Genomic DNA, 10821 nt, shown 5'->3' on the forward strand with positions numbered 1-10821 from the left:
ACCGGGCCTCCTCTTCCTTGTCTGTAGACCTGAATTCTCCCACCCTGGGCTGGGGCGATTCTGGGGCAGAGTGAAGAGGCCAGGCTAGAAATACAATCTCAGCCAGGCAAGGGGGAAGGATGGTCCGACAGAGGGTAAAACCCTCCGGGTGGTGAGCACAGTGCCAGCAGCCCCTACGCTTTTCCTGGGGAGCAGGAAGCTGCCACATGGTCGCCTCCCAGGGTCCGTTCTGGGAAGTGGGTTCCCCAGTGCCCTCGAGCCACCAGGCAGGTGCCCCCACCACGATTACCCGCTCTGTCCCCCGGGGCCACGTTGACCTTTGCAGAGGCCCAGCTCAAGTCTGCCTGCCTAGTGAAGGTCAGAGCCCCAAGGCGGGCTCTTCCCAAGCCAGGAAGAGAGGAGTGGGAGGGCAGTCACCTGGGAATTCGGGGAAGAAACCCCAGATAAACACGCAGGCCTGCTGCCCAGGAGGAGGTTTGTTCAGTGGCCCAAATCCACGGTCACCTCCACTGCTCAGGTGGCCACAACATCCATTGGCCACCTGTGTCATCCCGGAAACCTGTGTGTGCCAGGCTGTGCCGGGGGGGCCGAAGATGCAGGGGGCACCCGGATGCGGCCCCTGCCATCCAGCCGTGGCCAGTGAAAAGCCACGGGGCAGACATGCCCAGAGACCAGCCCGGACCGAGTGTGGGCTGGGGAGGGAGAGATACCCACCCTGGGAGAGGGGGCCGGCTTCCCGGAAGAGGGCACGAGGACTGGGCCTGGAAGAAAGTACAGAAGGTGGGCAGGGGAGATGGCTCGATGGGCGTTCCCGACGGCGGGAACTGCAGATACCCTGGAGGAGATGTGAAGGAAGATCGGGAAGGCGAGGACTCCCTAAGGACGGGAGCAGGCCCTGAGGCAGGCCACGCGGGGCCTTGAGTGCCAACGCTCAGCAGGCCACAGGAGGCCAAATGCCCTATGGTGCCTTGTGACCAGCGCCCAGGGCAAGGCCAGTGTCTCCTGAGTGAGTGAGTGGGCATGGGAAGGGTGAGACCCACTGACCTCAACTCCTCTTGGCACACGGAGCCTCCCAGCTCCTCCAGCCGCGCTGCCCCGCCCTGTGGAGCATGAGGGGGCATCACAAACTGGCAGGGAGCATCTTTCTCGCCCTAGGGCCGCAGGCTTCTCCAGCACAGCATCTCCAAGGGAGACGATGAGGAAACGGTCGTGCTTGCCTGAGAGACAGGGCTTGGGCTCAACAGCCCAACAGACTCCACCTGCTGCCTGCCAAAGACAGAGCCACAGCTTGGTAGTGGCCTCGGGAGACCCTGGAGGACATATGGTCCGGGATAGCGGAGAACTGTCAGTCTTGGTCCCTGGGGGGCAGAGCAGAGAAGTTCCTGTGACGCTCATTCTCTAAAGCTGGCTTCCTCACCACCTCCAATCCCCCCCAGCCCGCCCTTCAGCTCCCAGACACCATCTCTTAACCTGCCTGTGACGTGCATTTATTGAGCACTTGCTGTATGCCTGACGCTCGGCGCTTCTTTTGGAGCCAAGCGTGAGCTCCCCACCTAAAGGGCCCGCCGTTACCTGCACCACCCAGTCGCAGGCACCGAGCTCGGAGCTTGACCCACACCTGCCTTGGTCCGGGTGGCCTCTTGCTTCGCCTCGGTCCCCAGCACGGCCGCCCTCAGGGCCTCTAGCTCAGTGGGTGTCCGGAGAGCGGGCTCTGAAAGATAGATTGAGGAGTACAGGACGGGCAGGCTAGACCCACTCCTAAAAGAGCAACCAACTAGCAAACACAGCAGACATTCTGCTTTTGGAAAAATTTAATAAACACAGTGGCACTTGTTCATGGAGACTAATAGAAACACCACACAATCCCACACTGCTAAGCCAGCCAGGGGATGGCTTGTTCATCTGGGAGGCCTTTCCCACGAGCCTCCTATGTGTCGGGGACAGAAGGAGACGATGCCAGGCTGTCTGGCCTCAGAGAGGCAGGAGGTCGACAGACGCTCATGACACCAGGGACAAAAAGGACAGCCAGGGACAGGGAAAAGGGCTGCAGATTCGGCAGCCCAGGGACACTTGGGAAGAAGGCTATGGGCGCACATCAGAGGAGTAAGATTTCGGGATGACGATAAATGACAGAGAGACCGCCCAGCGGAGGGACCAGCCTGTACAAAGGCACAAGAGTCTCGAAAGAGCGTGCTATGGTATCCGCTGGCCAAGAATTCACCTTCTGGGAAGGCATCCCGAGGCAGCGGCTGCAGTTGTTTGTAATAGTCCCACATCGGAAGCAAGCTAAAAGCCCGCCAAGAGGGGATCAGTTTAAAAAATTATGGTATGTCCAGAGAATGTCAAGCAACCACTTGCCAGCACGTGACCTGGCAGGAAAATGATGTCCGTGCTCTGCACACATCCCACGAGCCAGCAAAGTAGGCACCTGAGTCTGTGTCGTGAAAAAAGAAAGGCAGTGGGGGAAGAACATAGGGAGCACGGCACAGCAAGATGACCCCTTATAAATCATCTATAAGATTATAGGTGATTTTTTTTTTTTTTGCTTTTATTGATGGGACGCTTTGTGGTGTCCAACTTGTCTATGACCGTCGGAATATGGTGAAGAAAGAGTGGGGGGCGTTCAGGGAGGGGTGTGAGCACCATGAAGGGTGCATGTGGGGCAGGGGCTGGGAGGGGCTGGAAGCATGGGCAAGGCCAATGCCACAGACGACCTCTCAGGCCCCAGTGGCAAAGGAGCTTAGGTTTTCAGGACCTGCTTAGGGCCTCCGTGGTGCCTGGCACACAGCCAACGTGCAAGCTACGGTGAATCTCTTGGTGAATGGTCACTGGGCTCCCACAACAGCCAGAGCTGTGTCAGGTCCCCAGCAGTCTCCCTGGCAGGGGAGGCCGGGGCAGTTCAGAGAGGGGACATCAGTATGTGCTGGAGGGGTGGGGAGAAGCTCTCTGGGGTTGGGAGGACGAAGCCTGGCTCTGCACCCCCACCTATGCCCCATTATGACCTCCAAGGTCTCCACCTGCCAGCCCAGGTCTGTCCGAATCCTGACACAGCCCAGAGGCAGGTCGATTTCAAAGCAGCTGTCTGACACGGCCTCATCCAGGACCTTCCTCCAGGCCCAGGGTGGAAAAGCCATGCCCTGTCAGGGACCCGAGGCCCTGCCCACCTCTGGTCAGACTCCAGTGACTGCCCCAACTCCTGAGCCAGGCCCTGACCGTTGGTTCAAATCCTGCCTCTGCCACTCACAGCCTGTGACTCGGAAACCCAGCCTCCTGACCTTTCCTGTTGTGAAGCTGCCCCAATAATCTCAACCCTGGGGAGGGAGGGGCAGTGCCCATGGAGAGCCTGGTATACAACTGGCGCTCACTAGTGGTGTTTGCTAATGCTGTCAGGGTTCCAGATCCCAAGTCTAGGGATATGGATTCTAACCCAGTTCTGCCAACCGGCTTGAGACCTTGGCACATTCTCGTGTCTCCCTGAGCCTCAACTTTCTCAACTTGAGGTGGGGAACGATGTAGTCTCTCACTCCCACCCTTGACCAAAGATGAAGCAAGGAGATGCGGAAAGACCCCAAGAGCCCCCTCTTCTTGCCCTTGACTGAGGGTCCAGCCAGACTGCTGTCCAAATGAGTCCCCCCCCCCCATCTCATTCATTCCAGGACACTCCCCCATATGACTCGGGCCATCACCCAGACAGCCGGGTATGGGAGGAGCCTTGTAAAAGTGAACTTCAGGACGCTAGCTAGCTGATTATGCCACAGGGGACGGCTCCAGGGAGGCCAGCTGGGAGGGGGAGGCATTTGTCACTAGAAAACTGGCCCAAGATATGCCTCAGGAATGATGGCCTCTGCCCCAGGTGATGCTGCTCTAGGTTTGGAGTCCCCAGGAGCTGGACAGAGGCCACACCCAGGCAGGGCCAGCCACCCTCTGCAGGCTGCAGCTCACCGCTCTCTTGGAGCAGGAAGGGTGGGGGAAGCTCTGGGTGTCACCACCAGGCACCCCCGCCAACCCTCCGGTCACCCCTCCTAAGCTTCCCCCTGTGGGTGGCCTGGGCTGTGAGCCCTCACGCTGCCTGTGAGCCCCTTTTCATTTTTAGGGAACTTTTCCAGTTGCCTGGTAACTGGTTTATTTCTCACAACAGCCTGGCTGGGACCTCAGCTGGGGGCAACCTGCCCTGTGAAGGAAGACTACGAGGCCCATTTTACAGATGAAGAAACTGAGGCCGAAGAGGTTTCGAGACCTGTCCAGCAAGTATCTGTTACACTTGGGACTGCAAGGCCAATCTTCAGACTTCAGGACACCTGCTGTCCCCTCCGACCATTCTGTCCCCCCTCAGGTGTCAGGCAGGCCCCTTCCAACCTCTGTAAAGGCCCCCACACGTCTCAGTTACCATCCCGGCACGCCAGGGCCTCCTGGGCTCTGCTGAGCTGTCCAGGGTCCTGGCCAGGCCCAGCCTTGCCCCGAAGTCTACTCTGATCCCTCCCAGGCTATCACTTCTTCCCGCCTCTTGGGTATCAAAGAAGCAAGAACAGGGGAAGTTGCACCTGCCCCCCAGCTCCGCCCCTGCACTGCCTGCACTCCCTGTGAGCCCCAGGATACCACACGCAACTCGCAGCTGTTCTCCTCTTCCAGAGAATGGGTACAACGTGGGGCAGACCAGGAGGGGGTCCATATTCAATACATTTCCACGGATATAACAGCCACCTCCTCGGGGCCAGGCAAAGCCAGAGCTGCGGAGAGACTGGACCCGGCCCTGCCCTTGAGCAAATGTGGGGGCTGGAGACCAACAAGGGCCACACACTGATGAGCAGAGGGGAACACAGGCTGAGGGAGCACAAGGGACTTCCCACCCCTCCCAGGGGCAGAAAGGGGAGGTGCTTGGGGAGTGCCGTGTGACAAGGGCAAATACAAGAGGACATTCTGGGGTAGGGATGGAATCAGCCAAGACCTGGAGGCAAGAGTCAAAGGGGAGCCTGGGCTAGAGGAGGGAGGGACCCGGGAAGGGGTGGCAGCTGTCCCAGCACCTCCGGAGTCCAGAGCAGAGCCCCAGGGAAGGGCAGGCCTGGCAAGCCCGGTCAGATCCCTTGGGACAGAGGGATGGTGAAGAGGTAGGAAGGCCAAGCCTCCGTGACTTGCAGATACAGTCACAGTAGCTCGTCCCAGCCACTTGACACATGTCTCCTTCAGTCTTCGTGGCCCCGCCAGCTCAGTGTGAAGCGGTGGGCAGGGACCGGGACCCAGTGGGCTCCACAGGCTGCTCCTGTCCCCTCCAGCTGAACGCGTGATTTCCTCAACATCCCTGAGCTCTGCGTCCTATCTGAATAAGAGAAAGTACTGCCTGACCCGGTCCTGGTGAGGATCAAGTCAACTGTCGACCGGACCTGAAAATCGGGCTCTCTGTCCTTGGCTCACGCTGCTGGAACTCATTAGAATTCTCCCAGGGTGGCTCCGGCATCTGCTGGATCCTCTGTGTCTTCCTCTGTCTGTGACAGCCACCTAAGAGCTGCCCTACACCAATAACTCTGTCCAAACCCAGCTTGGATTTGTGGGCACCGGGACACAGGTGACCCCATCCACACGAGGACCTCACAGAGGGCCCAGGTGCCACGGCTAGTAGCAAGAGTGCTGGTTTGAGTCAGACTATCTGGCCCCAGGGCCGGGTCAATGTTGGGGCCAGAGCCAAATACGGAGAAGAAGGGAGGAAATTTGGGCTTGCTCCTGGGACCCAGGAAAGGAATGAATGGGGGGGGGGGGGGTCTTGGCTCTCTGGCTGTAGAAGCCCAAACCCAGACCCTTGCTGCTCCAACTGGGAGGCCTGTGGGAGGCTCAGATAAGATGCCTGGGACACAGGCCTGGGTCCCCACACAGACACCTGACCGGGACCCAGCAGACAGCAGGGCCCCCAGGGTGGGCCAGACCCTGGAAAGAGCACCCTGGGGAGGCGAAGGCACTAGGCACCCATTCAGAGAGGGCAACTCCTTCAAAGCCAATGAGAGCTGAAAGCTGGCCACCCCTGTGCCCCACCTCATGTCTGTCACTCCTGCGTTGCGCCGCACCCCAAGCCCGGTCCACCTGTCTCCCCAAATCCAGCCCCTCACATCCTCACGTCCTTCCATGGGGTTCCTGCTCCCCACACTGCAGTCGTGGTGCCCCTGCCCTGCGTGGAGACCCTCGGTGTCTCCCCACTGCCCCTATGTCTGCATCCTGCCCCTCCCACCCAGGATACGCCTGCTCAGGCAACCTACCCCTCCTGGAACCCCCCCCACCGGAATGGAGCTGTGCTAGTCTGCCTCCCTCCGCCCGTGGCCGGTAAGCGGTGAGGCCCTGAGCCTGTGAACCTCGGGTGGGATCAAGAGCCAAGGGGGTAGCCGGCAGGCCTGGGCCTGGGCTGGGGGCCTGGGCAGGGTGCTTGACCTGTCGCCTCACTTGGAAGACGAGGGTAAAGTCACCCGCCTTGTTAGGTTGCGCTGATCACACGGGATAAGGATAGTGGGCTGCTGAGTGCTGGCTGTGACTCTCAGGAAGTACAAATCGGTGACGGTCCTTGATACTGGGGTCCCCAGGCTACTCACCGCCAGGCCCCAGCTCCATTCCTGCTACCCAGCAGGCTCTCGGCAAACACTAAATGCGCCAGAGGTATGAGAGGAACCCCAGGAAGCACCCCCACTTTTGTTGATGCCTGAAATCTCCGCACTGGGGAGCTGTTATCCTTGGTGAAAGACAAAAATCCCAGGGCGGCATTACAGTAGGTGGGGGAACAGCAGAGCTGGGGGAGGCCGAGCCAGCCTCCTCAAGCAGATGGCCCCCAGCCCCCTCCTTCGGAAAGGAAGCCCCCCCACACTCCCACAGGGAATCGTGCCTCTATTTGGCACGTCCCAGATGGCCACCACGCCCTGCTTCTCCAGAGGTCATTTCCTATCAGAAGTTCTTCCTTATGTTGAGCTCGTAGCTCCTTCCCCGCCTTGCTCCCCACCCAGCTTCCAGGGCTGCATGGAATCCGTGCGGGGCCCTGGGCCCACCAGCACAACCCCCCGAATCTGCTCCTCCCCAGACTCACAGCGCCATCCCTCAGCGACCGTCCCTCAGCTAACCTGGCCACGTACCCCCTGCCCATCTTGGTCCTCTTCTCCAGGTTCTCTCTCGCCTCCAGGTGTGACATCCAAATCAGCACTGTAGCAGTCATTCACACCCTAGTCTGAATGTTTCCAGCCCTTTTCTAACAGAAGAGTTGAGTCAGAATCGTCAAAGGTGGGTAGGGAGAGCTGTCATTGCCCTTCTGTTCCAACCTCATCTTAACTCCCCAGCTCTACAAATAGAAAACTGAGGTCTGGATTACAAAAGAAACCTAGGAGAGGGAATACTCTGTCTCCAGCTTAGAGGGAAGGATAAACAGCTCCTGAAGAGGAGGGTCAAGGGAGGTGGGCGGGAGCTGAAGACAGACTTGTGATCTCCCCATCTGGGACTGATGATGCCTGAGGCCACAGGGGCTGCTGATAAACCTTATTGCTCTAATTCATCAGGATAGTCACCCATTCTACAGATGAGGAAAGTGAGGTGGGAGCCTTTGAGAGACTTGCCAAAAAAGGCATTGCAACTGCCCGGATCTTCCTGACCTCAACCTCCACGTGCTTCCAGGTGACAATGCCCTGCAGGCAGCCGAGGGAAAGGGAAAGATGGGTGTGCCTGGACCATCCCCAGGCCACCCCTGATGGAACATCACTCATTGAGCCTCCTTCCTGACTCCCGTTCTCACACACACACACACACACACACACACACACACACCGCACGCCCTGCCGCTGTAGCACATCCAGACACATTATACTTTTAGTCCTCAAACCACCTGGAAAGATGGCACTGTTATTTCCAGCTTACAGATGACAAGCTGGGGCTGAGGGAATGGACTTGCCCAAGGTCGCACCTCGAACCCCTGGGAGGGCTGCAGTGACACCCAGTTCCGGCCCCATTCCATCCCGGGCCTCTGGCTCTCTGCGGTGGCCTGGGCCAGAGGGGCAGCACCGGAACAGCTTGGGCCCTACGCGTTCCATCGTGTGCCCAGAGCAGACATCGCTAATCGATTACAGTGCTCCTGTGTCCCCTGGGATGCAGCCTCAGACTCCTTGCACAGGGCTGAAGGCAGCCTCTGTGAGGAACTGGCCCTAGAAACATCGACTTGCCTCCGCCAGAGGACCTGCTGGACCGGCTGATCTCCTAGCTGCCTGTGGGGCCTCATCGTGCCCCGCCGTGTGTAACAGAGGCCGTCTCTTCCCTGCCACGTCGGGCCTGGAGCTGACCAGGGACTCACGGTGGTTGTGCAGAGCTCCCCAGCCGTGTACAACACCCTCTCTCCCCACAGACCTGCCCCTTCCCCATAGCTCGCCGGGGCCTCTAACCACCCCAACCTTGAAGATGGCCATTTTTTTTGCACCATTGAGCCTTGAACCACCCCCCCCCAAACCCAAAGCTGCAGCCCTTCCTGAAACCCCCTCTCAGACTTCCCCTCCAGCCTCTGGGACCCCTATAGCCTCTGGGACCCATATAGCCAATACGCCAATATGTCCTTTGCCACATCTTTGAGCATTCCCAGGAGATCGGTTCCTCTCTGCCTGCCTTTATACCTGCTCATGTCTCCCAACTCAGGAAATAAGACTTCTGTCCCTCCCACGTCACCCTCCAGCTACTACACATCTCTTCCTGCTTCTTAGCCAAGTTTCCCAAAAAAGGGCCTCCACACGTGCCCTCTCCCCTTCCCTGCCCCACCTGCCCTCTCCTCAGGCCAGAGCATGGCCGCCAACAGCCTCCTGGTGCCCACGATGGTCCAGCTCATCCCCAGCCATGTAGGCCTCTCCCCCTGCGATCGGGACAGAGTCCAGCTTCCCAGCCATGGCCTTCAGCTCTGCATGTCCTGGTCCTGGGGACATCTCCAGTCTCGCCCTGTGCCCCACCCTCCACCCTACTCTCCAGACACCCTGACCAACTTCCTTCTGGTTGGCTCTGGGACTCCACTCTGGCTCAATCCTCTGCCCGTGGAGAATAATCACAGTAGCAATAACAAAACTGTCGCTTGTTCAGAACTAGCCTGCACCCAGCATCGTGCAGAAACAGATCAGCTAACCCCGTCCTCCATCGAGTCTATTTTACTCACTGACTCCAAAAACGCTGACTTGTGCACCTACTATGTGCCGCACTCTTTTGTAAGCACGAGGGTAGGGCGGTGAGTTGCGATGCCGGTGTTTTTGGTCCAATTGTGCAGGTGGGGAAACTGAGTCTCACAGAGGCTAACAGGCCTGTCTGGGCTCACACAGCCATGAGGCAGACCCTGGCACCTCACACCCACCCAGCCCCCCATGTCACGCCTCCCCTCCGAATGGGACCCGGAATCCTGCCCACCCCGCCCCCCTCGCCTCCTTTGCCCCTGGGGTCCGGCACCCTCGGCTCTTTGTTCTCCTCCCTGGCAGCCCCCTCCCACCATCCCCACCACCTAGCCGCCAGCCTGGCTGCTGCCTCCTCCCCGGGAGCCACTGCCAAGCCGTCAGCTCCTTTCATCACCCCGAGGCAGCCGGCGGGAGCGCCAGCAGCTTCTTTGGCACAGACCCGCCTCCGGCCACCCGCCACGCGATCTCAGGCACAGACGTCAGGCCGGCAGGGCGGGCACCTGGCCCCAGGCCCGTGGCGGCAGAAGGGGGGAGGGGGTCAGCGCGGGGGGGATCCAGCCCTCCCCATTTACAAACCAGGAAACTGAGGCTGGGGACCGATCCGTCTGCCTCTTTTGAAATTGTCTGAATTTGTCAAGTCAACCCACTGAGCGACAATCTGTGGAAGGCAGTTCCCTCTGCTGGATGCTCTCCATTCGACCCGCCGCCGTGGGCGCCTCGCAGCTCAGCAAGGGTGGGCACTTCCTCAGAGGGTCCTGCCTTTCATCCGGGTACAAGCGCCCCCTCAGCGTTCGTAGCACCCACCCCAGACGCCCGGCGGGTGGTCAGCCCAAGGGGCATCTGATGACTAAGGAAACTCAGGGCTCCACCATCCAGGCACCTGGCCGGCCTTTCAGGACAGCTGGGCTTGGCTCCTACAGGCTGGACCTCTGCCCCCATCCTGACTCTGAGCCCCCAGGCGCAGCTGAGAGCTGGGCAGGGACACCTGACCCCACAGAGAGGCCCGTGACCTTAGGAAACTCTGTCCCACATCTTTGGCAGTGAGCTTTGGACGAGAGCCCGGCTCTGGCTCCAGGATCAGCTCCTTCAAATCCCTGCTGGTTCTCTGACACTTCACTTCCTCCTCTGCCAAATGGATTCTTCGTGGTCAGGCCGGTGACAGGTGAAAGGGGGGTGACAGACGCGGCCTGCCCTCGCCTGTCCCGCTGCTGCCCTCCCTTCCGTGAGACAGCTGTGAGTGGTGAAGGGCCCCTGCAGAGAGGCAAAGGCAGCGGCCCGTCCTGTCTGGGGCCTCCGTCTGCCCCCTCGGGGTGCCGTGGAGAAGCACAGACCAGGCCTGCAGGACACGGGATGCCTGCTGGAGGCAAGGGCCCCGCAGCGAGGGAGAAGAGCTTCCGCAACGGGAACCACGTCTGAGGAGGGTAAGCAAAAGGGCTGATACCTGCGGGGGACGGTGAGTTGACAAAAGGTCGAGACACAAGCATGTGGAAGGGCAAGACCCACGCAGCCCTGAGGCCCCGGCCCCCACACCGCCAGCGCCCAGCCGCCTGCCCACTCCAGGCCCCGGGTCTGCGGGTTCCACCTTCATGCTCATGGGCAAGAATCCCATTGGGCCGCTCTTGGGTCCAGCGTCCAGCCTGGACCAATCAGCTGTGGTGGGGAGGGCGGG

This window comes from Puma concolor, chromosome B4 (genome assembly GCF_028749965.1).
Source record: "Puma concolor isolate L17-30 chromosome B4, mPumCon1.1.hap2, whole genome shotgun sequence".
NCBI lineage: Eukaryota > Metazoa > Chordata > Mammalia > Carnivora > Felidae > Puma > Puma concolor.